The sequence below is a fragment of the Phyllobates terribilis genome, unplaced genomic scaffold, assembly GCF_046119375.1.
Source record: "Phyllobates terribilis strain yellow unplaced genomic scaffold, ASM4611937v1 Scaffold_44__1_contigs__length_10104851, whole genome shotgun sequence".
Taxonomy (NCBI): domain Eukaryota; kingdom Metazoa; phylum Chordata; class Amphibia; order Anura; family Dendrobatidae; genus Phyllobates; species Phyllobates terribilis.
The window spans coordinates 189503-217119 of NW_027362804.1; the positions used below are offsets into that span (position 1 = coordinate 189503).

Below are 27617 nucleotides of genomic sequence, written 5' to 3' on the forward strand. Positions count from 1 at the left end.
CAAAAATTGAAAATCAATGTAAAAAGTGTATTTTACTAGAATAAAAAAAATCAGGGTAATTGTTCAGTTGTATTGCCAGTTTTATAGCACGACCCGTAGCGATTTACGATCCCACAGGCCGATGAGCTACAATCTTCCTGAGAAAGGATTCATCAATGTATCAGATGCTTTCTTGCATGTTTCTACATGGAGCAATACACATATGTTCCATGTCCCTTCCTCTAAGAAACCTTCAATGAACCCTGATAGGATCTACAGAGAATAGACAAGACGTCCTTTACAGTGTTACACACTTACTCGATACTCAGTCTAATTTCATCATTCATTTTACTTTCTGCTTATAAATGCATTCATTAAAATAATGAATATCTGCATTGAGGACAGTAGAAGAACTAGTTTGTGTTTGTTCATCAAGATGCATTATCTTGGTTTCGTCTTGTAGGCAGAGTACTGGAGAGGTTGCTCCCGTCGTTCAGAGAGTTGCTCCGGTGCGGTGTTCTGTTTGTAGACTGACCGCTTTGTTGGTTTGCTATCAGGTGGTGAATCATATCGGTTATGAGATTGAGTTTATGATCCATTTGAGTTACCTACAAATGTATAAAAAAAAATTCTAACAAAGAGAATAGCATAGATACAGACCACACTCCATACACATTTCACACTACCCGTGAGCGCTGCCTGATATTGTAGCTTATCCATAACCAAATCAATGGGGCACTGAGTTGCAATACCAGACTCACCACATGGACAAGAGAGGCACAGTTTTGGGGAGAAATAAAGTAGATAGATCCCTTAATGCAATATTGGTTAGCCATTTAGACATTGTTGTTTTAATTGAAAACTAGAGTTGGTGCGATTCGTTTTGCAGCACTCGGTCCATCGGCCACGTCAGTAATCTTTGGATGCTGGACAGGAGTCTCAAGACCTGCCTTCTACCTTCCAATATTCCCTGCTTCTCTTTTGATTAGATGCATCTTTATAGTTACAGAATGATGCATATGTGACATTGCATCAGGCCGGCTAATCAGTAGAACAGCTGTGGATGCCGGCATGTAGGAGGTGGTTCTCAGGGCTCCGATGCAGCGGTCACAGATTATGGATGTGACTGATGGACTGGGTCCTGCAAATTGACTCGCACCAACCCTATTGGAAACCTTTGTCAGATTGAACTACTTAGTGAACTCAGAAAGAGCTTTCTGTCCACATCCATGAAAGTAGTAGCCAACACTTAAAGGGGTTTTCTACTACTCGGACATCTCCTTCTCCATATATATATTTTTGCCCTCAGTAAAATAATAACACCTATACTCCCCTCCAGTGTTTCAGCCGTTTCGGCATTGGCTCTCCTTGGGATCACGTGACATTGTTATGTCAAGTGATCCCTGCTGCCAATCAGCGCTGGCTTCACTCTCCTTGCCTCCAGTTATATCACATACCTGTACATCCGGAGGAAGTAAGAGCAGCAACAGCTCTCACTTTCTCTGGATGCATGCAAGTTGGCCAAAGGTGGAGAGAGTAAAGTCAGCGCTGATTGCCCTAAGGAATCATGAGACATAATGTCATGCTGTCACGCAAGGTGTGGGAAAGACTAAGTGCAACACAAAGGGAAAAGGGAAAGGGAACCCAGACTAGGGAAAGTGGGGAGTGGAGAACTCCTAGGCTGATCTAGTGTCACCCTGACTCCACTAATGTCCCTTTATTGGTTCTTCACCAATCGCCGCACGTGTACCTCGGCCTGTCTTTCCCTGGCATTAGGCTCAGGCTAGGGAACAGAAAGGATGAGCACTAGTTGATCCCCACTAAACACTAAAGACAACAAGGGGGGACAAACAAGGGAAAATCGCTTAGCTTTAGTCGACTCCAGACAAATCCGCACACGTTCTCTAGCACCAGAGAAGAAGCACTGCTCTTGCTCAAGCCTTCACAAGGGGTAATGAATATCGCCGGCACCTCCCTCTGTCTCACAACAGGTATTTATACATCCAGGCCAGAGTGTTAATTAGCCAGAGGAAGCTAGCCACTGGGTCCTAGAGATACATATTCTAAGAAGTTGTCTGTAAGGCCAAACGAAGAGATCTCCTGCAACCAACTGCAGGATGACTGTCTGTCACTTCTGACACACCCATGACACACGCAGTGGAATCTATGTTACATAGGGAAATCAGTTACCTGATCCAGAAAGAAACAGTGAGGGCTTCCCCAATGACTGGTCCAGTCTGTAGAGAAAGGAAAAAAATCACTGGTGTAATCAAAAAGTATTTTTATTGAAGAGAAATTCCACCCAAAACTTGCAAACTGCCTCTTCCAGTGCCACCTATTAGAAGTAGCAATCCTAAAACTCAATATCAACCTTTTAACAAGCCTTGCCACATGATTTAGGATAAATGGCAAACTAGAATCTCAATTTGCAGCCATGGTGTTCCGGGGTGTTGCCCCTCGGCAGTGCAAAGCATGAGATCTGATTTGGCTGTGTGAGAGACTTCAGAAGGAAAATCTTTACCCCTTAGATCCCAGTGAGGAGAGTGAAATGCCAGAGTAAGGAGGCTTATAAACCATGCAATGGCTCCCCGGGGAGCTTACGAGCCTCCTTACACTGGCATTTTTTAGACAAATCATCTTACTTTTCCTCTAAGGATTCAATTTTCTTCCTTTTTTTCTATTACTTTATCACTGTTGATGACTCCCACTGATTTGCTATAGCAATGAGATGTGCACATATATACATATATACAGTTGAAACCATAAGTTTACATACACTATATAAAAAGACACATATGCATGTTTTTCTCAATATCTGACATGAAATAAGAATAAACCTTTCCTGTTGTAGGTCAATTAGGATTACCATAATTTTTAATATTTGCCAAATGCCAGAATAATGAGAGAGAGAATGTTTTAAGGCATTTTTATTACTTACTGCAAAGTCAAAAGTTTACATATACTAAGATTACTATGTATTTAAACAATTCTCGACTGCCCATATGATGATGCCATGTGTTTGGAAGCTTCTAATAGTTTTTTGGGCAACATCTGAGTTAATTAGAGACACACATGTGGATGTATTTTAATGCACACCTGAAACACACTGCTTCTTTGTGTAGCATCATGGGAAAGTGTAAATAAATCAGCCAAGATATCAGGAAGAGAATTGTAGACTTGCACAAGTCTGGCTCATCCTTGGGTACAATTTCAAGATATCTGAAGGTGCCTCGTTCATCTGTACAAACAATTATATGCAAGTACAAACAAGATTGGAATGTCCAGCCATCATACCACTCAGGGAGGAGACGGGTTCTGTGTCCCAGAGATGAACGTGCTTTGGTCCGAAATGTGCATATCAACCGCAGGACAAAAGCAAAAGACCTTGTGAAGAGGATGGCAGAAGCTAGTAAGATTGTCAGAGTGACAATTCAGTGAAACGAGTACTGTATCAACATGGGCTGAAAGACCACTCTGCCAGGAAGAAGCCATTACTCCAAAAGAAAGATAAAAAAGCCAGATTAATGTTTGCAAATGCACACAGGAGCAAAGACCTTAATTTTTGGAGACATGTCCTGTGGTCTTATAAAACTAGAATTGAACTTTTTGTGCATAATGACCATAGTTAAGTTTGGAGGAAAAAGGGAGAAGATTAGAAGCCTAAGAACACCATCCCAACTGTGAAACAAGGGGGTGGCAGCATCATGTTGTGAGGTTGCTTTGCTGCAAGAGGGACTTGGTGCACATCACAAAATAGATGGCTTCATGAGAAAAGAAGATTATGTGGCAATACTGAAGCAACATCTCAAGACATCAGCCAGGAAGTTAAAGCTTGAGCAGAAATGGGTCCTCCAAATGGACAATGACCCGAAGCAAACTGCCAAAATGGTAACAAAGTGGCTTAACACGTTCGTGACCAAACCAATTTTTTTAAATCTGACCAGTGTCACTTTATGTAGTAATAACTCTGGAATGCTTCAACATATCCCATAGCTTTTGAGACTGTTTTTTGTGACACATGATACTTTATAATAATCATAAATTTAGGCTGATATGGTTTGCGTTTATTTATAAAAATATCAGAAACTTGGCAAAAAAGTTTTAAAAATTGCACTTTTCAAACTTTGAATGATTATGCCTTTGATCCCAATAGTCATACCACACAAAAACAGTAATAAATAACATTTCCCTCATGTCTGCTTTACATCAGCACCATTTGTAAAATGTTGTTTATTTTGTTAGCATTTTAGAAGATTTAAAACTGTAGTAGTTATTTTTCATTTTTTTCAAGGAAATTTACAAAACTTATTTTTATAGGGACCTGTTCAGTTTTGAAGTGACTTTGAGGCTACGTGCCCACTATGCATTTTTCAAGCGTTTTTGCTGCGGAATTTTCAAAGCGAAAACGCTTAAATGCTTGGTAATGCGTGCCCCATGGTCCTCAATGATAACCCGCATGTGCTGTGTGTTGGTATATGCAACAGTTGTGGACTTCTTTGTTTGCGTGAAGGAGGACTTTATGCTCATCTGACAGTAGATGGCGACGTTGTGTAAAGTTTCCTTGTTTACTGTATTGTAAAAGAAAAAAAGTCTCTCTTGTATTTTCTATTTTGTTCTTACTTCCTGGTGCAGTACTGTGTGACTGTGCGTTTTTTCCTTTACCTCATGTTCTGAGAAGTAAAAGCTTGTTATCCCATGTAATCTGCTCTGTGAAGTTTTATACTGCAACTGTGGGTATCCAGAAGCTGTGCAACACTGTGCACATGCTGCGGAAATTTATGCTGCGGATTAGCATTGCGGAAAAATCTGAAGCATATCCATTAATTTTGCGGAAACGCAGCGTAATTGCCGCCATTGACTTGCGTTGAATTGCATAATATCTTAATGACTACATGTACACATGTGGATATTAAGTGATTCAATGTGTGGATGGTACCCGGGTCTGGAGAAGAGGAGACTCTCCTCCAGACCCGGGTACCATAGTACCTGTAGTTAAAAAAGAATAAAATAAAAAACAACATTATACTCACCTTCTGATGGCCCCCAGTGTCCTGTATGGTGCGTCCGGTGTCTTCGGCGGCTCGTGGTGGTGTAAAAGGACCTTCCATGACGTCATGTAGTCATGTGACATTATCCATTGTCTGTCTTTCCAAAAGTGACAAAAGGAAGTGCAGCCATATCGGTTGTGACCTTTGAATTAATTTCTCAGAAACAGACAGTGAACAGTCATTTTGTCAGGATGTTATATCAATGACTAAGTCATTAGTTTCCAAGAAGCTGCTTTAAAATTGATAAACTACTTCTTCCTATTTTTGCAGCGCTGCAATATTGCCATCTTATTAGAGAAGAGCAGTTAAAGAGAATGTGTTATCAAAAAATAACCAATTGTTTAAATTACGTTTTTACATAAAATTTATTTTTTTCTTTTTACTTTTTTTTACTATAGTAACCATCTAAACTAAAAAAACACACCCACAGATCTTGCAATTATCACCCCGGCCAAAATTAGTTTCATATTTCCTGTTGTATACAGAAGATTTTTCAGCAGTTTTATTATCATTTTTCTTTTTTCCTCTCCTTCTTTCTCCCTTTTCGTGTGACATAGCTGTATGAGGGCTGGGGGAGTTTTTTTAGAGGAGAGCTGTAGTTTTGAATGACACCATTCATTTTACCCTACAATATACTGGAAAACTGGAACAAAAATTCCAAGTGAAGTTAAATGGGATTGCGTTTTTCATTGTTTTTGCTGCCGTATTTGGGTTTTGTTTCTAAGGTTTCATTGTGCAGTGAAAATGACCTGTGAACATGATTCTTCACGTCGAGCAAACTTGAAAAAACAGATATCAAACTTGTATAGTTTTATTTTGATGGTGAAAATATTTCAGCGATTCGGTCGATAGAGCTTTATGAGGGCTTGTTATTTGCTGAGGTTTTCATTAATAACATTTTTTGGGATCTATACGATGTTTCAATCCCACTTTTTCATGTACCAACATGGCAGCCATGGGGGCGGTCAGCAGGCTCATGGTTGCCACTGAAATCCATAAGCAGCACTTTCACTTAGTGAAGGGGAGTGGAAGGCAACATCCCATGGGCATCCAAAATGGTGAACCTCTGGGACATCGCACCTTAACTACCACGGTCTGGGATTTACTGCAGCATCTAAGTGTTTAACAGCAGCAACCAGAGCTGCTCTAATAGCGGCTTTTACAGACAAATACCGGCAGTATAACACAGCTGGAATCTGCAGGTATATTGCGGGTTGAGTTGCAGAGTCCACTCCACACACTTGCACCCAACATGCACTATACATGTAGGGCAGATAGGGGTTAAACAACAGATGACACGTTCCTTTTAAGCACTTAAGAATTTATTTATTTTTTACTTTGCAGATAGTATACTGACATATGCTTTGTACTTAAAGGGAATCTCTGCATTAGTTAATGTCTTTTTGTTAGAAGGGCCCCAATATGCTGACTAAAGTATGATCTGTTGCTGGCAATCTCAGCGATAAGCAATTTGTTGAAAAATCTGGCAACAAGCATTTAATTCTCCTGCACTGCCACCAAAAGAAACAGGAGGTACTGCACAGTTTCCATTGAAATCAATAAGCTGAGTATGTAATGAATGAAGTACTGGGACCTTTAAAGTGGGACTTACTCCATGTAACTGCTCTCTAGTCTGCATAAAATGGGTTCAGGTTTACAACGGAGAATCCCCACTATTAACCTGTATAGTGCCCCAAGTATGTGCAAGTGGTTTCTAAACCAGACAACCTCATTAAGTCTCATAACACCTTCGTCAATAAACAGGTATTCTCAAATTACTAAGTTGCTTTAATTAGTTAAACAGCATGAACATACGCAAGTTTGCCACTGACTAGCTTTTTCTATCTGCTGTCATTCTCCTTCAATGAGAGCTTTTATCTTACATAGTGTAAAGCTCATTTCCATGGAGTTCAGCCACTAGTAGACCTTGGTAGAGAGTGTGCAGTAGTCACATTCCAGGAGAAAAGTTAACTCCTAACATAGCGTTATCTCTGTCCAGCCCATTCATTTCTATACGCCAGTTAGCTGCTCCCTGCCTTCTCCCTTTTGGCTCTTGTGCTGAGCTTTATAGTTCTAATAATACTACAGCTCTGCTGCTCATCAGAGCTATCACTCAGGGAGAAGAGCCCGTCCTGCCAGAAATCAGGAAGTAGGGAGACTGCACAGCTCTGAGCTGCTCAAGAGATCACTTATGAAAATTCCTTTTAGGCGTCAAACATTTCCTTTGTTCAAATGGAAAGAATATAGATCTACATATTTTAGATTGTGTATGAACTACATGTCTGAAGTAAAAATAAATGATTCTAAATAAAAAAAAAAAAAAAAAATATATATATATATATATATATATATATATATATATACAGTACAGGCCAAAAGTTTGGATACACCTTCTCATTTAAAGATTTTTCTGTATTTTCATGACTATGAAAATTGTACATTCACACTGAAGGCATCAAAACTATGAATTAACACATGTGGAATTATATACTTAACAAAAAAGTGTGAAACAACTGAAAATATGTCTTATATTCCAGGTTCTTCAAAGTAGCCACCTTTTGCTTTGATAACTGCTTTGCACGGTCTTGGCATTATCTTGATGAGCGTCAAGAGGTAGTCACCGGAAATGGTCTTCCAACAATCTTGAAGGAGTTCCCAGAGATGCTTAGCACTTGTTGGCCCTTTTGCCTTCACTCTGCGGTCCAGCTCACCCCAAACCATCTCAATTGGGTTCAGGTCTGGTGACTGTGGAGGCCAGGTCATCTGGCGTAGCACCCCATCACTCTCCTTCTTGGTCAAATAGCCCTTACACATCCTGGAGGCGTGTTTGGGGTCATTGTCCTGTTGAAAAATAAATGATGGTCCAACTGAACGCAAACCAGATGGAATAGCATGCCGCTGCAAGATGCTGTGGTAGCCATGCTGGTTCAGTATGCCTTCAATTTTGAATAAATCCCTAACAGTGTCACCAGCAAAGCACCCCCACACCATCACACCTCCTCCTCCATGCTTCACGGTGGGAACCAGGCATGTAGAGTCCATCCGTTCACCTTTTCTGCGTCGCACAAAGACACGGTGGTTGGAACCAAAGATCTCAAATATGGACTCATCAGACCAAAGCACAGATTTACACTGGTCTAATGTCCATTCCTTGTGTTCTTTAGCCCAAACAAGTCTCTTCTGCATGTTGACTGTCCTTAGCAGTAGTTTCCTAGCAGCTATTTTACCATGAAGACCTGCTGCACAAAGTCTCCTCTTAACAGTTGTTGTAGAGATGTGTCTGCTGCTAGAACTCTGTGTGGCATTGACCTGGTCTCTAATCTGAGCTGCTGTTAACCTGCGATTTCTGAGGCTGGTGACTCGGATAAACTTATCCTCAGAAGCAGAGGTGACTCTTGGTCTTCCTTTCCTGGGGCGGTGTAGCATGAACATGAAAAATGGCTATTTTATATTTCAAATCCATATTGAAATATAAACCAGACATCTCAGCATTTGTAGGTGTCTTACCTCAGTAGACTCTAGGGGTCATTAGTCCAGACATACTAAAGCATTAGGTTAAGTTTGCGAAGTCTGAGGTTTAATCTTTATTACTGAAGGGAATTAGCCTTTTGTATACTCTGTGTTTGTCATCCGATGTAGAACCAGAGACAGACGATTGCACAAAATTGTAAATAAAACTACAGACATATGATTTAAGATGGAGAAGCTTATTGTAGTACTAAAAATATAAGTGGCTATCTGAAACCCATTATGATGTATCCCACCTTTAATTAATATTCTAATTATATATTCTGTGTTAAGGTATACTTTATCTGTGAATGTATCTCACTGATACATAGCTTCTTAACACAATATACTCTCTGGGAAGAAAACCTTGTTCTGGTTTATAACCCAGTGTAGGATTTACTCTTATCTTACTCTTATTATGTAAACATTATGACAGAAGTAGAATTGTCCGTGAACAGGTCTTGTCCAGTATTGCTCATCTGTGATAGCTGGCCACTGTCACAAGATTGGAATGTTGGACAACAACCTATGAACTTTCATGCTTACATAATATTAAGTTGGGTAAGCGTTTTTCTAAAGTATAAAGCTGTTGAAGAATTCAGTTATGGCAGAAGCATTGTGGACCTTTGAAGAGGACGCTCTTCAAAGTGTAGGACCTAGGACGCATTCTCTGTCCATCGCTGAGTGCTTCTCCAGCTGAAGTTTCCGGACAGATGATGTATATGGTACTAGGGAAATCTTTTTCTTCTTCTATTCAATAGTAAGTATGTAACCTTTATAAGTATTTAATATTAGTAACCTTTAATCTACAAAAGTGTACGCAATATCATAATATCATACTATTCCTTTGATTCTGTATTTTATCTTTCAAATTATCTATTATAAATAAAATTGCGTTATATTGCAAGTGGTTGCCTTCTTTAAAGCCGTATCCAAACCTTATTGCTAAAAACTTGGCAATACATAATTTGGCGTAGTCAGCAGGATACGCAGAAGGCACAGAAGTTCTTTTTATTGGAAAGTAGAAGGGACTCTGTGTGATAGTGTGATATTGCGTAAAACATGCCTCTCTTTAAGAAAAAAGAGATTGTAAGTGTTTCTGTAGAAATTCCAGGGTGGGAGCAGGCTCCTTACCATATTTTGGCCAAAGAGTGGTCGCAATGTGTTGGATTAAGTGAATCATGGGACAAATGTTTGAATGATGCTGAACCTGATGATGTCATTGAATGCTTGCAAAAAGTGAGAGTGGAAAAAAAGCAGGAATTGGGTGCTGTGAGCAGGAGAGGATGGATTTTGTTACATGCATGTAGAAAACAGCTTGAGGAAAGAATATGTATATTAACAAAAGTTCAGGAATTGGAAAGACAGTTGTGTGAGGCCCAGAATGCATTGGTTATAGCACAGTGTCAGAATAAGTTATTAATGGACAGATGTGATGGATATCAGCATTTAGCAAAAAAGGCAGCGGTATGTGTAGCGCAGTATAAATACAGAAGGAGACGAGGGAAGGTTAATAAAAAGAAAGTTGCTTTGGCCATAGCCAAATCAGGAATAGAGTGTAGCCCTGATCAATGGGATGGTGTCCACAGGGATAAAATAGATGGGATTGGTACTGACGAGATGTGGAAGTTGTATCAAAATAGAGGACTTAATAAAAAGTCAGAGGTTTCACATAATAGAAAGGTTACAGTAAAAGATTCTGAATCCCCACAGCAGGGGGCGGGTGGGACACGGGGAGAGAAAGGGCCCACTTCCTCCTCGTCGCCAGCAAAGCCCACAGCACTGGGGTTTGAGGATCTTTATGCTGAAGTTAAATCCTTGATACAGGAATTCAAAGCCCAACAGAAGGGGGCATCATTTTCTTCTAATATGATGTCTTCATCTGAAATGGGGGATCGATGGAGGGAGACAGATAAAAGTGATTGACATGCTGGCCACGCCCCACAAATATTGGTAGATACAGGGGCGGAGGCCAATTTGATTAATGGAACTCCAAAACAATTCAGTGAGTGCAAGATTATAACTACAGAATTAGGAGGAAAGCAAATTGAGGCAATTCAGGACAGAGCAAAACCAGGAGTTAGTGGAATCTCCACATTGTATGAGAAGGTAAGCAAAGTCGCTATGGGACTTCAGCAGCAGGAGATGCCCTTTGAACAATTGATTCCTGAGCAGAGGAAACAAGCGTGGTTTACAGAAGGGTCAGCTAGGTACCAAGGTAACAACCGTGTGTGGAACGCAGTGGGCTATCAGACTACAAGTATACATAACAAAGAAGTATGAGGAAAAGAGTTGTGGCAAGATATCTGGGCAATTGTACAAATAATTAAAGTGACTGTGTTTCATGTTGATGCTATTTGTGCTTCAGATCCCGTGGAAAGATTCTTCAACTCAGTAGCAGACGAACAGTCCAAAATATCAGTCACTGAATGCAGTAAAGACTGACACCACTGAGGAGCTGCTCGGACTGACACCACTGAGGAGCTGCTCGGACTGACTCAATGGGCACAGACCAGAGGGTGCCCATCAGGTTAGATGTAATCAAGGAAACAATTATGAAATGTCCAGTATGCCAACATTCACAACAAAGACCTGTCCCCCATGTTGTTAGGGGTCAAATAGCCCGAGGTAAACTACCTGGACAAATTTGGCAGGTAGATTACATCGGCCCCCTTCCACAAGATGGAGGGTGTGTATATGTATGCACGGCTGTGGATACATACTCAGTGTATATGATGGCTTGTCCATGTAAAACGGCCAATGCTAACAGTACCATTAAAACCATGGAAACCATAATATTATATTACGGTATTCCATTGCAAATTCAGAGTGACAATGGTAGTCACTTCAAGAACAGGAAACACCGTTAATAAGAATGATTACCCCCAATTTACAGATCATGCCTTTAAAAGCTACTACCACAGGACAGACAGTTCTCTATTGGGAACTAGAGCCAGGGGCTCTGGGATCTTATAGAGCCACCCCACAGGCAGCAGGACTAGATTTACACTCTCATGAGGAAATTAGATTAGAAATAGGGGTGGTAAAGGCAATCACAACTGCTATAGGATTACAAATGCCTCCTGAGCATTTTGGTCTTATAGCTCCAAGATCAGGTTTGGCCCTGAGAGGAATTCAAGTGATGGCTGGAGTGATAGATCAGGATTATCAAGGTGAAATCAAGGTACTCCTGTTGAATAGTGGGGATAGTGACTTGTTGATCCAAAAAGGAGACAGGATAGCTCAATTATTAATTTTACACCCTTACACCCGTACAGATGGTAAAACTCTTTGAACAGCTCGGCTTCAAAAGCAGGGCCTTGATCCGTCAGCATCTTATCTGGGTATCCATGGGGCCTGCAGAAGTATGCTTGAAACGTCCTTGCTGCAGTTTCTGCCATCAGATCCTTGATGGGGGCTACCACCAGGAACCGGGAGTAGTGATCCACCATGGTCAGGGCATAGGAGTATCCTGACCTGCTGGGTGACAGCTTGACATGATCCAGGGCAAAGATCTCCAGGGGCTGGGTGGTCTTGATGGACTGCAAGGGTGCTTTCTGGCTGCTGTAGTCTTTTCTTCTGAGGCTACAGGGTCCACAATCCCGGCACCATCTCTCTATGGAGCTCCGCATACCAACCCAATAAAACCGACTCTTCAGGAGGGTTTCCAGTTTCTTCCAGCCAAAGTGCCCTGCTCGATCGTGGTAGGCCTCCAACACCATCTGGATGTCTGTCCTGGGCACTACGATCTGCCATACCATCTCATGGGTCCTAAGGTTGACATACCTCCGGCACAGCTTCTCTCTATAGATGAACAGCCGGCTTCTCTCATTCCACAGTTGCTTGGCTTGTGGAGGAGCGTCCTTCTCCAGGGAGTAACCTTCCTGGGTTATCAGTTCTTTGATACGGCTGACAACCGGGTCGCTGTCCTGGGTCTCCTTCACAACTGCTATAGGATTACAAATGCCTCCTGAGCATTTTGGTCTTATAGCTCCAAGATCAGGTTTGGCCCTGAGAGGAATTCAAGTGATGGGAGGAGTGATAGATCAGGATGATCAAGGTGAAATCAAGGTACTCCTGTTGAATAGTGGGGATAGTGACTTGTTGATCCAAAAAGGAGACAGAATAGCTCAATTATTAATTTTGTCTATTCAGAAAATGAAAATAATCAAGGGAACAGCTCCTACAATAATAACAGTTGGAGGAGACAGAGGTTTTGGCTCCACTCATTTTCTGAATGATGGTGCAAAAATCTTGGTGAAGCAACCTGGAGATTAAGGTCCTCCAGAACCTGCAGAGGTGATCGCCCTAGGGGCAGACAATGTGTTAAAAGTGAAGAAGCCAGGACAAGAGAAGTGGGAACATGTTCCTGCAGACAGGTGTTATCTCAGAGACTAATGTATATATATTTCCATTTTAGACTCAAAATTGGAGATGGTGGATGATCGGTGTTACAGGCACGGTCCTTTTGGTCTCTGTCACTACCCAACCGTTATACAGAAGGGAAAGAGAAACGCCGGAGAAGGAGAATGAGGTTTTATGGAAAATTAAGCAGAATTTATGGAGTTACTTGGCGCAACTGACAAACATGAGCCATTTTTGTATGGCAAAGACTGCTACAGCTACAAATGTGTTGGAAACTTGTATGGTAGCTATACCAACCCCCTTACGACTGTGGACCAAATTGATAGGGGGATTTATCCAAGTTGAGAAGGTAGAAGAAGGAGATGTGCTTCAGAATTATACATACAACCCGTATTACGCTTGTATAAACTGTACTGGAGAAGATTTTATTACTGAAGATATGATCACTATAAAGACTCAAAAGATTGCATCTGCTGAGCTATGTTATCAAATGACTTGCGACCAAAATAAAATAGGTAAATGCCAGCAAATGAAAATAGAAAGAAAAACAGGGAATAATGAGATTGATATTATTTGTAGTTCCCGTACAGGTAAAGATTGTAAGAAAATAATGTCGGGGAAAATATGAAGTGTAATAATACAGTAACTTCCCCCTCATACATACAACATGCAAAATTGCCCAAGGGGTGGATGTTTTCTTGTGGGAATATAACTTTCCCATCTCGTAAAATTAAGCCTTCAAAAAGGGGATTTTTTTCGCTTATCAGAAAATTGTAATTATAACGTAAACTTACTAATTGAATCAGAAATTCTAGGAATATATTTGACAATGGTAGGATCCCCTGTCATAGCGGTATATGCTGCCCATACTGTAGGTAGATTATCTTTTCTTGTGGCTAGATCAATAAATATTACTAGTAGAGCTTTAGAGAATATATTATTGGATATACAAAGTTACCAAAAAGCAATTTTACAAAATAGGGCAACCATAGATTATTTGTTGTTAATTCATAATCATGGATGTCAAGAGTTTGGTGGGATGTGTTGTTTTAATCTGTCTGATCACAGCCAAGATTTGCAGTCTCAAATAGATCAGTTACAGGATGATGTTAATCACATCACACGAAGTGATGGTAAATGGTGGGACTGGTTATTTTCCTAGCTGCCTGATTTTGGGTACTTACGCTATATTTTAGGAGTAATTTTTGCAATAATTTGTGCATGTATTGCTTTATGTTGCTGTATACAATGTATTCCTTCTTTGTTATCTCTATGTCGCTCATCTGTTGAAGTTATTCCTTTGGGATATGGCGTTGGATATAAATAATATATGGTTTCCGATAACTGAGGGTGGATTGTAGTATGAACATGAAAAATGGCTATTTTATATTTCAAATCCATATTGAAATATAAACCAGACATCTCAGCATTTGTAGGTGTCTTACCTCAGTAGAGTAGGGGTCATTAGTCCAGACATACTAAAGCATTAGGTTAAGTTTGAGGTTTAATCTTTATTACTGAAGGGAATTAGCTCTTTGTATACGCTGTGTTTGCTAGAACCAGAGACAGACGATTGCACAAAATTGTAAATAAAACTACAGACATATGGCTTAAGATGGAGAAGCTTATTGTAGTACCAAAAATATAAGTGGCTATCTGAAACCCATTATGATGTATCCAACCTTTAATCAATATTCTAATTATATATTCTGTGTTAAGGTATACTTTATCTGTGAATGTATCTCACTGATACATAGCTTCTTAGCACAATATACTGTCTGGAAAGAAAACCTTGTTCTGATTTATAACCCGCTGTAGGATTTACTCTTATCATATGTAAACATTATGACAGAAGTAGAATGGTCCGTGAACAGGTCTTGTCCAGTATTGCTCATCTGTGATAGCTGGCCACTGTCGAGGGATTTGAATGTTGGACAACAACCTATGAACTTTCATGCTTACGTAATATTAGGTTGGGTAAGCATTTTTCTAAAGTATAAAGCTGTTGAAGAATTCAGTTATGGCAGAAGCATTGTGGGCCTTTGAAGAAGACGCTCTTCAAAGTGTAGGACCTAGGACGCATTCTCTGCCCATCGCTGAGCACTTCTCCAGCTGAAGTTTCCGGACAGATGATGTATATGGTACTAGGGAAATCTTTTTCTTCTTCTATCCAATAGTAAGTATGTAACCTTTATAAGTATTTAACCTTAGTAACCTTTAATCTACAAAAGTGTACGCAATATCATAATATCATACTATTCCTTTGATTCTGTATTTAATCTTTCAAATGATCTATTATAAATAAAATTGCGTTATATTACAAATGGTTGCCTTCTTTAAAGCCATATCCGAACCTTATTGCTAAAAACTTGGCAATACACATGGGCAACTTTCCCGTCTTGCTCTCATGAGGTACGCTGGAGCACAATTGGTGGAAATCACAGGTATGTGATTGTACAAATCTACCCGGTCAGGTAGTTTGTCTGGCCACTGATTCCTTTCTTCTAGAGGTAAAGTCTTCAGCCGGTCTATGACGATATTGTTCATCTTTTCACATAGACCATTGGTTTGAGGATGTTACGGCGTAGTCCGAATCTTCTTACACCCGTACAGATGGTAAAACTCTTTGAACAGCTCGGCTTCAAAAGCAGGGCCTTGATCCGTCAGCATCTTATCTGGGTATCCATGGGGCCTGCAGAAGTATGCTTGAAACGTCCTTGCTGCAGTTTCTGCCATCAGATCCTTGATGGGGGCTACCACCAGGAACCGGGAGTAGTGATCCACCATGGTCAGGGCATAGGAGTATCCTGACCTGCTGGGTGACAGCTTGACATGATCCAGGGCAAAGATCTCCAGGGGCTGGGTGGTCTTGATGGACTGCAAGGGTGCTTTCTGGCTGCTGTAGTCTTTTCTTCTGAGGCTACAAGGTCCACAATCCCGGCACCATCTCTCTATGGAGCTCCGCATACCAACCCAATAAAACCGACTCTTCAGGAGGGTTTCCAGTTTCTTCCAGCCAAAGTGCCCTGCTCGATCGTGGTAGGCCTCCAACACCATCTGGATGTCTGTCCTGGGCACTACGATCTGCCATACCATCTCATGGGTCCTAAGGTTGACATACCTCCGGCACAGCTTCTCTCTATAGATGAACAGCCGGCTTCTCTCATTCCACAGTTGCTTGGCTTGTGGAGGAGCGTCCTTCTCCAGGGAGTAACCTTCCTGGGTTATCAGTTCTTTGATACGGCTGACAACCGGGTCGCTGTCCTGGGTCTCCTTCCAACTGTAATGAGGTAACGGGTTTAGTGTCTTACCGCGATACCTCCTGGAGGTGCGCTGCTCGTGTACCATCCCATTTCTGTGGAAGGCAGGTAGCTCAATCTCCTCCAGGTCATCCACTTCTTCTTCATTGTCCGACTGGTGAGGCATTCTGGACAGGGCATTGTCGTTGGCGTTCTTGTGGCCTGTCCGGTATTTGATGGTGAACTGATAGTTTGACAGTCTGGCCATCCAACGCTGTTCCATTGCTCCCAAATTGGCTGTCTCTAGATGCGTCAAGGGGTTGTTGTCAGTATAGGCCGTGAACTTAGTGGAGGCCAGGTAGTGCTTGAATCGTTCAGTGATGGCCCAGACCAAGGCCAGGAGCTCCAACTTGAAGGAGCTATAGTTTTCTGGATTCCTCTCGGTAGGACGAAGCTTCCTGCTGGCATAGGCTATCACCTTCCTTTTGCCATACTGCTTCTGGCTTAACACAGCTCCTAGTCTCTCGTTGCTGGCATCAGTGTACAGCAGGAAAGGTTGGCTGTAGTCAGGGTAGGCCAGGATTTGTTTGCCAGTCAGGATCTCTTTCATCACTGCAAAGGACTCAGCCTGTTCTTTACCCCACTGGAAGGGGGATTTTGCCTCTGTTGGACTGTCCTACCAGGAAATCTTGCAAAGGCACTGCCTTCTTGGTGTAGTCCTTTACAAATCTCCGGTAGTACCCGACCAGTCCCAGTAACTGATGTACCTCCTTGAGATTCTTCGGTTCTGGCCATTTCTGGATGGCTGTGACCTTATCCGGGTCTGGTGCTACGCCTTCTGGACTGACGATGTGCCCCAGCTACTGAACCTTCTGTTTAAGCAGGTGGCACTTGGAAGGTTTCAATTTCATCCCATACCGGACAATGCTTCAAATACCTCCGCCAGGTGCTTCAAATGGTCCTCATAAGTCTTGGAGTAAACTATTACGTCATCCAGGTATAGCAGCACGGTCTCGAAGTTACGGTGTCCCAAACAGCACTCCATCAATCTCTGGAACGTTCCAGGGGCATTGCAGAGTCCGAACGGCATGCTGTTGAACTCGCAGAGTCCCATCGGGGTAGTGAAGGCCGTCTTCTCCCGGTCCTCCTCAGCAACTGCTACTTGCCAGTACCCACTAGTGAGGTCAAGGGTAGAAAAGTAATTTGCAGACTTTAGTGCAGCCAGGGATTCCTCTATATGGGGTAAAGGGTATGCATCTTTATGTGTTATGCGATTTACCTGTCTGTAATCTACACACATCCTCATGCTTCCATCCTTTTTCCTGACCAGGACCAGGGGAGCTGCCCAAGGGCTACAACTATCTCTTATTACCCCTGCTCTCTTCATATCATGCAACATTTCCTTCTCTTTTTGGTAGTGTGCTGGTGGTATGGGTCTGTAACGTTCTTTGATGGGTGGATGGTCACCTGTGGGTATATGGTGTTGTACCCCTTTAATCCTCCCAAAATCAAGTGGGTGTTTGCTGAATACCTGTTCGTATTCCTGGACCACCCTGTGTACACCTTGTTTTTGATGGACAGGAGTGGCGTCAGTCCCAATATGGAGCTGTTGACACCAATCCTCCACCTGGGTTTCGGAGTCATTGTCCTCCACAGTGTCTGATGAGGTCAAGAACTATACTGTGTGTATGGCATCATCATTCACAGTATACAACCGGGCAACAGTGGCGTATCTTGGTAATTTAACTTCGTCCTCCCCACAATTTAGGAGACGTACGGGTACCCTCCCATTGCGTGCATCAACCACCCCTCTGGCAGTTAAGAGTGTAGGTTTGTGCTCTGAGCCAATGGGCTCCACTACCGCCTGGTAGTTCTGTCCTTGAGACCTATTGCTGCCCTACACCAAATCAGCATTTCACTCATCGGGGGAATCACAATGGGTATCGGGTCTGTCACCCGTACATTACCGATCTCACCACCTGTTAGCTTTACCTGTTGCTGGTACAGGAGGGCTCGTATCTCTCTCTGGAGCACCTTCCTCTGCCCTGGTTTGGCAGTGTCAGCAATCTGTTGGAGCAAAAACAACACTTCTCCCAGTTACCAACAATATTTGTACCAAGTATCATATACAAGTCTGTATCACCAGGATTAGACTCCACTACAATCAGTCCTTGGTCTTTTAGTTCCGCTCTCCCCACCTTCACTGTCACATCCTTAAACCCTACTAGGTTAAGAGAAAGGCCGTTAGAGGGATACAAAGAGAGGTTCGGGCTGGTGGCTGGAGTTCATCTACAGACCAGTACCTTTTGTAGAGGACATCAGGTATGATGGTTACCTGCGAGCCGGTGTCCAGCAGGGCAGGTGTCGCAATGCCATCCAGCACAATGGACAGGAAAGGTCTTCCTCACACGAACCGATGGTACCAGTTTCATAGGCCTGGTTGATTTACTCCTGGGTGTCGGCCCTCGGCCCCAGGGTTTGCTCGTTTAAAGGACAGTTCTGCGCTCTGCGACCTGCCTTGTGGCAGCGGTAGCAGATGAAGTCTCCTGTAGGGCGACGTTGGTCGTTGGTCCTCCCACGGGGTGGTGTTGTCCTCCTCCGGGGTGACGTTGTTCTCCTACGGGGTGGCTTTGTCCTCCTTCTTCTCCTCATCCAGGGGACATCTTCAGGGCTGTCGGCCAGTAGGATCCTTCCTTCCGGCTCAGGCTCCGTCTGTAGCTGCAGGGTGCTCAGGACAGTGGCCAGGGTTTTACTTAACTGGCGCACTTCAGAGCGTAGTCTGTCCAGCTCGCTACGAGGCACTGTTTGCATTTTTGTTTCAGCCGTTAATGAAGGAGCAGTGGGCGCTGTGGGCACTGGGGTGGCCCCACCCTGGTAGCGCTGGATAGCAGTATCTGTTGTTTCCACGGACTGCAGACCCTTTATAGCCATGTCCTTAAGGGTGTCAAAGTTGGCATCTGGATGATCTAAGGCCCACCACCGTACAGTTCTGCTCTCCTCCTGGGACCTCAACCCCCGGATGAACTGTTCCGTCAGCATTTTATTTTTATCTTGCATGCTGGCTGGACTAACCTGTTTCAGGGCCCCAGAGCCATGGAGTACTCAGCAGCCGGGCCTATGGATGCTTGCGGGGGATATTATGGTGGCTGTCCCGGTCCGTGGCCCAGGGAGGTCAACAAAAGGGGAAATATTTACAGGGGATTATAAGAGTTTGTGACGCCACCTGTGGATTGCGGCTAAAGGGAGCCGCCGCTGCGGAGAAGTCCTCTGAGGCAGATGTTAGGGCAGCTTATGATGGAACGGCTCCCCACAGGTGGTGCGGGCCTCAGGGCAGCGTGGGGGGTAATGTTTAGCAGTGCAGGGGAGAGACAGCCAGGGCGGTTCAGGAAGAAATGACAGACACTCACACGGGGGTGCGCTTCGGTACCTTTACTGGTGTCGGTGTGGTATGGTCCAGGGTACTCGGTAGGCAGGGTGCATTTCTGGACTCTCCCCAGTGAGCGGGTATAGGGCCTCCTGATCCGTCGCTTCCACTTGCTAAGCTTCTGACCTGCCTGGAGCAGGGCATGGCTTAATTACTGTCTCTCTCTCTTGCACCTGCTGACCTGGTGGTAGGGCCTTCTCTTGGAGATCACTCTCCCTGGACACTGGGGCCTCCGTGACTCCTAGCCCTGGTGCTGTAGTCAGCGTTGATCGACCTGGGACTTGTAGTCCTCCAGGTGTCCGGTGATCCCTACTGGGTATGAAGGAACCCGGAAGGCGCGGACCCGATGTCCGGTATATATTTCGGGGTGAGCCTGGTACGCTCCTCTGCCCCCTCAACTCCTCTCTACTTTTCTCTTTGCCGTCAGCCACACTCGGGGCCCTAACTCCTCATTCGTGCCGTAGGCCTTGGCTCGCCTAAGCACAGCAGCCAGCGTGCTGCCTCTTCACTGGTCTAAGTGCCAGCACACTCTCTCACAACTCCGAACTCAGCTCCTGGCTTCACCTTCCCTATGTATATGTCCCTAATGGGCTCCCTCAGCTGGTGTGAGGTGGAAGGGTGGAAGTGTATGAATGTAGTGAGGGCCTCTTGTGGAGAAGTCAATCCATGCACCCAACTGGGTTGTGTGGCACCTAGGCGTAGCAGGACGCCACATATGGGCTGTAGTCAGGACATGGTAGGAGCCCATACATTCTGCTGCCTCCAAGAATATATACTTGGTAGGAGCCTACAGATTCTCCTGCCTCCAATAATATATACCTGACAGGAGCCCATACATTCTGCTGCCTCCAATAATATATACCCGACAGGAGCCCATACATTCTGCAGCCTCCAATAATATATACCTAACAGGAGCCCATTCATTCTGCTGCCTCCAATAATACATACCCGACAGGAGCCCATACATTCTGCTGCCTTCAATAATATATACCTGACAGGAGCCCATACATTCTCCTGCCTCCAATAATATATACGTGACAGGAGCCCATACATTCTGCTGCCTCCAATAATATATACCCGACAGGAGCTCATACATTCTGCTGCCTCCAATAATATATACCTGACAGAAGCCCATACATTCTGCTGCCTCCAATAATATATACCCAACAGGAGCCCATACATTCTGCTGCCTCCAATAATATATACCTGACAGGAGCCCATACATTCTCCTGCCTCCAATAATATATACGTGACAGGAGCCCATACATTCTGCTGCCTCCAATAATATATACCCGACAGGAGCTCATACATTCTGCGGCCTCCAATAATATATACCTGACAGAAGCCCATACATTCTGCTGCCTCCAATAATATATACCCAACAGGAGCCCATACATTCTGCTGCCTCCAATAATATATACCCGACAGGAGCCCATACATCCTGCTGTCTCCAATAATATATACCTGACAGGAGCCCATACATTCTGCTGCCTCCAATAATATATACCTGACAGGAGCCCATACATTCTGCTGCCTCCAATAATATATACCTGACAGGAGCCCATACATTCTGCTGCCTCCAATAATATATACCCGACAGGAGCTCATGCATTCTACTGCCTCCAATAATATAAACCTGACAGGACCCCATAGATTCTGCTGCCTCCAATAATATAAATCTGACAGGACCCCATAGATTCTGCTATCTTCCAGAATGTATGGGCTCCTTCCAGGTCCTGACTACAGCCCATACATTCTGGCTGGCTCACTAGTAAAGACGCTAGAATGCATGGGCTCCTTCCAGGTCCTGCAGTCAGGACCTGGAAGGAGCCAATACATTCTAGTTTCCACCCGAAAATGATGATGTGTGCACACACCCTTAGGGTGACTCGTCACACCCAGTGCCATGGAAAAGTTTAGCAGTTGCCCAATCAGATTCCATAGGTCATAGCAGACAAGAGAGTGAGTTGCACATGTGCGACCATCTCTCCTCTGATAGTGGTGCGAGGCAATGCCCCATTACTGTCACACAAACACAAAAAAAGTATATGGCTCAATGTGCCTGACAGAAGCTGCTTTGGAGGTTGTAATGGCCCCCTTATCATTTGGGCTCCTGTGCAGCTGCACAGGTTGCACCAATCATTTGTCCGTCGCTGGTCCTATATATATACTGCAGATTAGCATCTCGTTTCAGGTGACGGTCAGAAGTTTATCTCAATGGGTGGCAAAATATTGCCCTGTGAGATGCCCGCCTAAAAATTCTGCCTTAGAATGGGACCGAGTGTGTGAAGTGGGATCAGGAGCTGTACCTGGTTCACACACAGTAAACGCTGACTGTCACACAGCTGGCATCTGTCTCAAACAGCAATTGCCGGCGCTAAGCATCAAATGCAGCTGTTAACCATTTAGATTATGCTGTCAATTTCTGACAGCGGCATTTAAATGGAGAAGTTACTGCTAAAGCGATTGTGGGGTACCGATAAGCTGCCGGAGGCCAAGGGAAGGCCTGATCCACTGCCATTTAGGCTTTCCAGTCACATTAAGAGGTGGGAAAAAATATATTGTTCACCCTTCTCGATTTATGGCAGTCCGTGGACATCGGACTGAACTCGGATGTCTACCGAGTGAGATTAGATGTTTTCCACGGACCCATAGACTTGCATTGCCAATTTTGATCCAACACTCGGATGAAAATATGACATGTCACCAATTTATTTTTTTTTCTCCCTCGGATGACTGGGTCAAGTGCACAGCCCAATATAATAACATGGATACGAGGGCTATCCGTGAAAACCAAGGATAACACTCGTCCGATATAATAGGTCGTATGCTCAAACCCTTGCTCTGATTCATTCTCATCTGGACTACTGCAACTCTACTAAATATTCTCCCTTTTACTAAACTCTCCTCTCAAATCCATCCTAAATGCGTCAGCGGGGCTCATATTTCTGTCCAGCTGTTACACCGATGCTTCCACCCTGTTTCAGTCATTGCACTGGTTGCATCTGCTAAAGAGTACAATATAAACTTATCAATATCACCCACAACACTCTCCACAGTTCTGTACCACCCTGCATCTCCTCCCTCACCTCTGTCTACCACCCTATCTCCGTTTTCTGTTATGCTAATGACTGTATCCTGACATGCTCTATAATCCAAACCTCCCACTCAAAATCTTCTCTCATGCTGCTCCAGTTCTCTGAAATGCATTACCCCAAACAATCTGGTTAATTCCCAGTATCCACAGTTTTAAATGTGCTCCAAAACCACATTTCTTTAGACTAGCCTATCACAGTACCTCACTAATCTAATCATTGCCCGTTCTCTCTTCTTAAATTCTTAGAATCTTGTACCTTCTGTCATCTATTCTCAACAATCCGTGCACTCAGTAGCACTTTGTATCTGTCCTTATACAGGTACTGACTGATGACTGGTTCATGAAGCGTTATGTGAATACCCCTATTTATTAGAATGACGACTGGACTATACAATACAAGCCCCTTTTGCTCATCCTGCTATTTTCTAATAGATTGTAAGCTCTTGCGAGCAGGGCCCTCACTCCTTTTAGTTTTTGTTGAATTATGTGTTACGATGTAATGTCTGATATTGTTTTTACAAGTATTGTAAATTGCTGCGGAATATGTTGGTGCTATAAAATAATTATTATTTGCACTCATGTATATTTAGAATATGGAAATTATTTTTTATATTCTAGAGTACTGATATAGCAGCCGCCATATGCTGTGCTATGTTAATAGTGGAGCGCACCACATCACTGTGCGCTAGTAGTGGACTACAGCTGTCTTATTAGTGGCTGCTACATCTGGATTTAGAATATTGTAAGCGTTAATTAATAATATGGAGAAAAAAATGTCTCTGGAGCTCTACACCACGGGCGGACCCTGGGAACTTATTGTAAAAATGTGAATCCTATTCCTGGGAGTACAGCAGTGTTTCTTTACACCTGAATATCTGACAAAAGAGAGAAGTACTGCATAAGGCTAAGTGCCCATGCTACAGAAATGCTGCATCTACCTGGCAGGAAGAAAGGATGCGGATTTTACATGCGTTTTTCTTGCCAGGTAGAAGCGTTTGTCAAGCGTTTTTGCATGCATTTCTGCATGCGGGTTATCAAGCGCTTTTCCAAGCGATATTAGCATTGCTTATAAAAGTGCTTGACAATTTGGTCACACTATGTAAATCCATGCAACCGGCATGAATTTATATAGTGTGGCCAAGTTAATAGTTAAAAAAAAGAATAACAATGGTAAAAAATAAAAAAAACATTATACTCACCTTCTGATGGCCCCCGGTCATTTCTCCGCTGCGTCCTGTCTCTTGTACGGCTCGCGGTGGTGTGAAAGGACCTTTCAGGACGTCATTTAGTCATGTGACAGGTCACGCGACGTTCTATGGTACCCGAGTCCCCTCTTCTCCAGACCCGGGTAACATCCGCACATTGAATCGCTTAATATCCGCATGTGCACATGTAGTCATGCGGATATTAAGCGATTCAATGCAAGTCAATGGCGGCAATTACTCTGCGTGTCCGCAAAATTAATGGACATGCTGCGTATTTTTCCGCAATGATAATCCGCAGCGGAAATTTCCGCAGCATGTGCACAGCACATGCGGATTATCATTGGGGACCATGGGGCAGGTATTACCAAGCGTTTTTTTAAGCGTTTTCGCTGCGGAAATTTGGCGGCAAAAACGCTTGAAAAACACATAGTGAGCACGCAGCCTAACTCTTCAAAGGTGTTGTCCATGATCTGAAACTTGTGTTTTTTGTCTAAAAACAGCACCACAACCTGTCTACAGGTTCTGTGTGGTATTGCAGCTCAGCTCCATTTATTTCAGTAGAGCTGAAGTCCAATGCCAGTCACAATCTATGGACAGATGTGATATTGCTTTTGAAAGAAAACAATAATGTTTTTCTAATCCTGTATGTGAAGATCTGAGGTTGTGGGTTGCAATAATCACTAAGACAAGTTAACGATGCAACAATAGTTCATCTCTTATGACTCGCCCCCTGGGCCGTGGGGCACGAGGAACCGGGCAATAGGGAGACGCTGGGAGTAGTAATGGCGGCCTGGTCCCGCGGCTCAGGGTGGTCAGACCAATGGTAGTCTTCTACCGTACTTTAGATAATGTCCGACTACGCCACCCGTGGATTGCGGTTATTAGGAACCGCCGCTGCAAGGCAGTCCGCTGGGGCTGATGATATATGCAGCTGGGATGGTGTGACTCCCCATGGGAAGAGTGCGACCCCAGGGCAGTGTAGTGAATGGTGGGAGTGATGGTGGTGAGAGTCCCAGTACCGGTAGTGCTGGAGGCGCAAAGGAGCACACAGACAACAAGTTACTGTCCAGGGTCTTTACTCACAGTTCATGTGCTCCGGGTCACTTCGGCACCAGTAGTGACCGCCCGAGCCGTGCTGCGTCCACCAGGTGTGGGGCTCGGTCAACTCCCAGGCAGTTCAGAAGTATGGCTCAGGACCCCCTTTTGTCCTTTCTCTGGCCTGCCTCACCAGTGACCCACTTTTGTCCAGCTGCCGCGGACCTGTGCGGTTAAACGTGGGCCCCGTCCTCCGCTGTCCTATATGGTGCCTTCCTAGCAGGTTTGATGAGGTGTTGCACCAATAAATCATCACGACGACCGGTCTTTGGCTGAGGGTAGTTTCTCCTCCACCAACTTGGGATCCGGTACCCTTAATCTGCCTGACCCTTCACCCTGTATTCTCGTGGGTTCTTAGGGTCCCTTCCACCTTCTTGTTCCTGAGCCCTTCTGTTTCTCTGTCTCTTCTTCTCCCTTTCTGTTCCTTCCTGTTCTGTCTTCTCCTCCTTCCCTTGGCCTCTTCTCCAGGCCCACTTCTCCTTCTCCTCTCAGGCCCTGGCCTTTTCTCTAGGCCTGCCTCTGGAGCAGCACTCAGCCTGAGCTGCTGCTCCCTGTCAGCTCTCCTCTCAACCTCTCCTCACAGACTGAACTGAACCAAGACCTAAGATGGTGCCCACCTTTTATACCTCCCTCTGACCATGAGCCCAGGTGACCAGCAACCAATGGGCTCCTTCCTATGCCCAGAGACCCACCCCTATCTGCTCCTACACCACTGGGTTTTCCTCCCCCTCCCCACTCCAGCCAGGGACAGATGCTGTCGTGCCTGCACTTCTGTCTAGTGGGAGCACCGTTGAGCTGTCCCTCGGAAATGGGGTGTGTGTGGTGCATGCAGCTTACTGAGTCCTGGTCCACACTCCATCCTTACCCGGGAGTGGAATATCACACCTCTGGTTTGAGGTGCAATACCCCTGTAGCGGCCGAACCCTCGGGGTGCTACACTTACATCAAAGGTTTTACTACGACTCTAGGTAAATGGCCAAAATACATTGTCCCCAGTGCACAAGATACCCTTCCTGGGGCGGTAGTTCAACTGCCTTTGTACCAGGCGATACTCACTGTTTCCCAACTTTTGGTTGGCTCACAGATTTCGTATCGTCAACCAGTATAGTTTGTATTCACATTCCTCGCTCCTCCAGACGACAAGATAAAACGATAGAAACACAGGTATCCAGTAGCAACAGTCCTTAAGAAAGTTCATCAAATCCAGACGACAGATTCCACAACTGTAGCACATTTATCCAGCCCAGTGATCAACCGATCTTCAAACTCCATAGGCCATTCATCCATGGATCCAGGATCTCAGCCTAGATCCTTTCCCTTCAACGTCATTTCACCAACTTCCTAAACATGGGGCTTTTTTTCCTCCCTTCATGGGAGCATTTGAGGGTCATCAGAGAGGTTCACATACAGCAATTTGAATTGGTTTTAGAAATAATATTTTTCTTTCATATATTTTCACGTTTTGGGTGCAGTTTTTGTTTATGTCCTAGATCATATTTATGACTTTTTAGCATTGTATAAATAAAGGTTACATTTTATTATTAGATCCCTTTATGATTTCTGACTTTTTGAGACCTCTATATAAATTTGACAAATAACCTGCAGATTAACTGCATATCTGCAGGTTAATAGCCATTCTTTCACGTGACAGGTTCCCTTGTAGGGTTGTCGTATGAATGCAATCCTTAATAAACCCAATCCTGTCTATGCTATATATACCCTTGTCCAGATCTATATTATAAAAGTATACAGTTGACATCTATCTGATGGATACATTTTTTGGCCAAACCTGTTTTCTAGCTTGCACGTTATATTCATGCTGCAGTGTGGACTTACTTTACAGAGTGTTTTTTATAGCAGCGTGCTTTAGTAGAGGCATTTCCATGGGGATTTTTCACTTGATGTGATATGCATGTAACATTTTACTGTATATGCCGTGCTGCCAATGTGGTTTTCTGTAAAAAGATGTAGTAAATTAATTATTAAAACACTGCGCTACGACAGCCATCAATTACATCCCATAATGATACAATAACCAGTACAGTTCTATTATCCTCATTAGACAGTGGTGTACACAGTTTATTGTATAGACCTTTGCTGCACAATGGGACAGTGTTCATTTATGTAAAATAATCCATAGATGTGGGACAGGTCCATAGGGATATGTACAAACACCCTCCATATAAATGTGCATATATAAGCTAACACTGCCCCCCTACAGCTTCAGTGGCTGATCTCAGGTGCCCACAGGGAATCAGTGCCCATGTATTGTTATTAGACTTCCATTGTAGTCTTTATTAACACATCTACAACCCTTTGTATTATTCTGAACCTCCATAGAAGTGAATGGAGAAAGCCTATCATGCACAGCCACTTCTATGTTCATATTAACTAGAGATACAGCCTTATCTCGATAGCTGTGGGGGGCTACAGAGGTGGAGCCAACATCTATTAGCCATTTATGGCTTATTCGGTGGATATATCTGAGAGGGAAATAACCCTTTAATTGGGTTATCCACTACTAGACACCAACTATTGATGGGCCAAGGGAGGTGAGAAATCTAAAAGAAATTGATATCTCCAGACCAGTGCTGCATACCCCACTGGTTACATGAGGTTAACAACCGGTGGGGGCAACGCAAGAGTGTTGCAGCTTCT

At 43.8% G+C, this 27617-nt stretch overlaps 2 long non-coding RNA genes across 2 annotated transcripts; one reads left to right on the plus strand and one right to left on the minus strand.

The window, feature by feature from the left end:
- On the minus strand, positions 1–26863 carry LOC141191448 (uncharacterized). The gene is made up of 3 exons (XR_012265424.1): positions 26796–26863; positions 2170–2216; positions 1–587 (listed from the first exon to the last, which is right to left on the minus strand). It is a non-coding gene; the product is annotated as an uncharacterized lncRNA (long non-coding RNA).
- On the plus strand, positions 9118–13791 carry LOC141191447 (uncharacterized). Its single transcript, XR_012265423.1, has 3 exons — positions 9118–9294; positions 10903–11064; positions 12955–13791. It is a non-coding gene; the product is annotated as an uncharacterized lncRNA (long non-coding RNA).
- Positions 26864–27617: the final 754 nt, after the last annotated feature.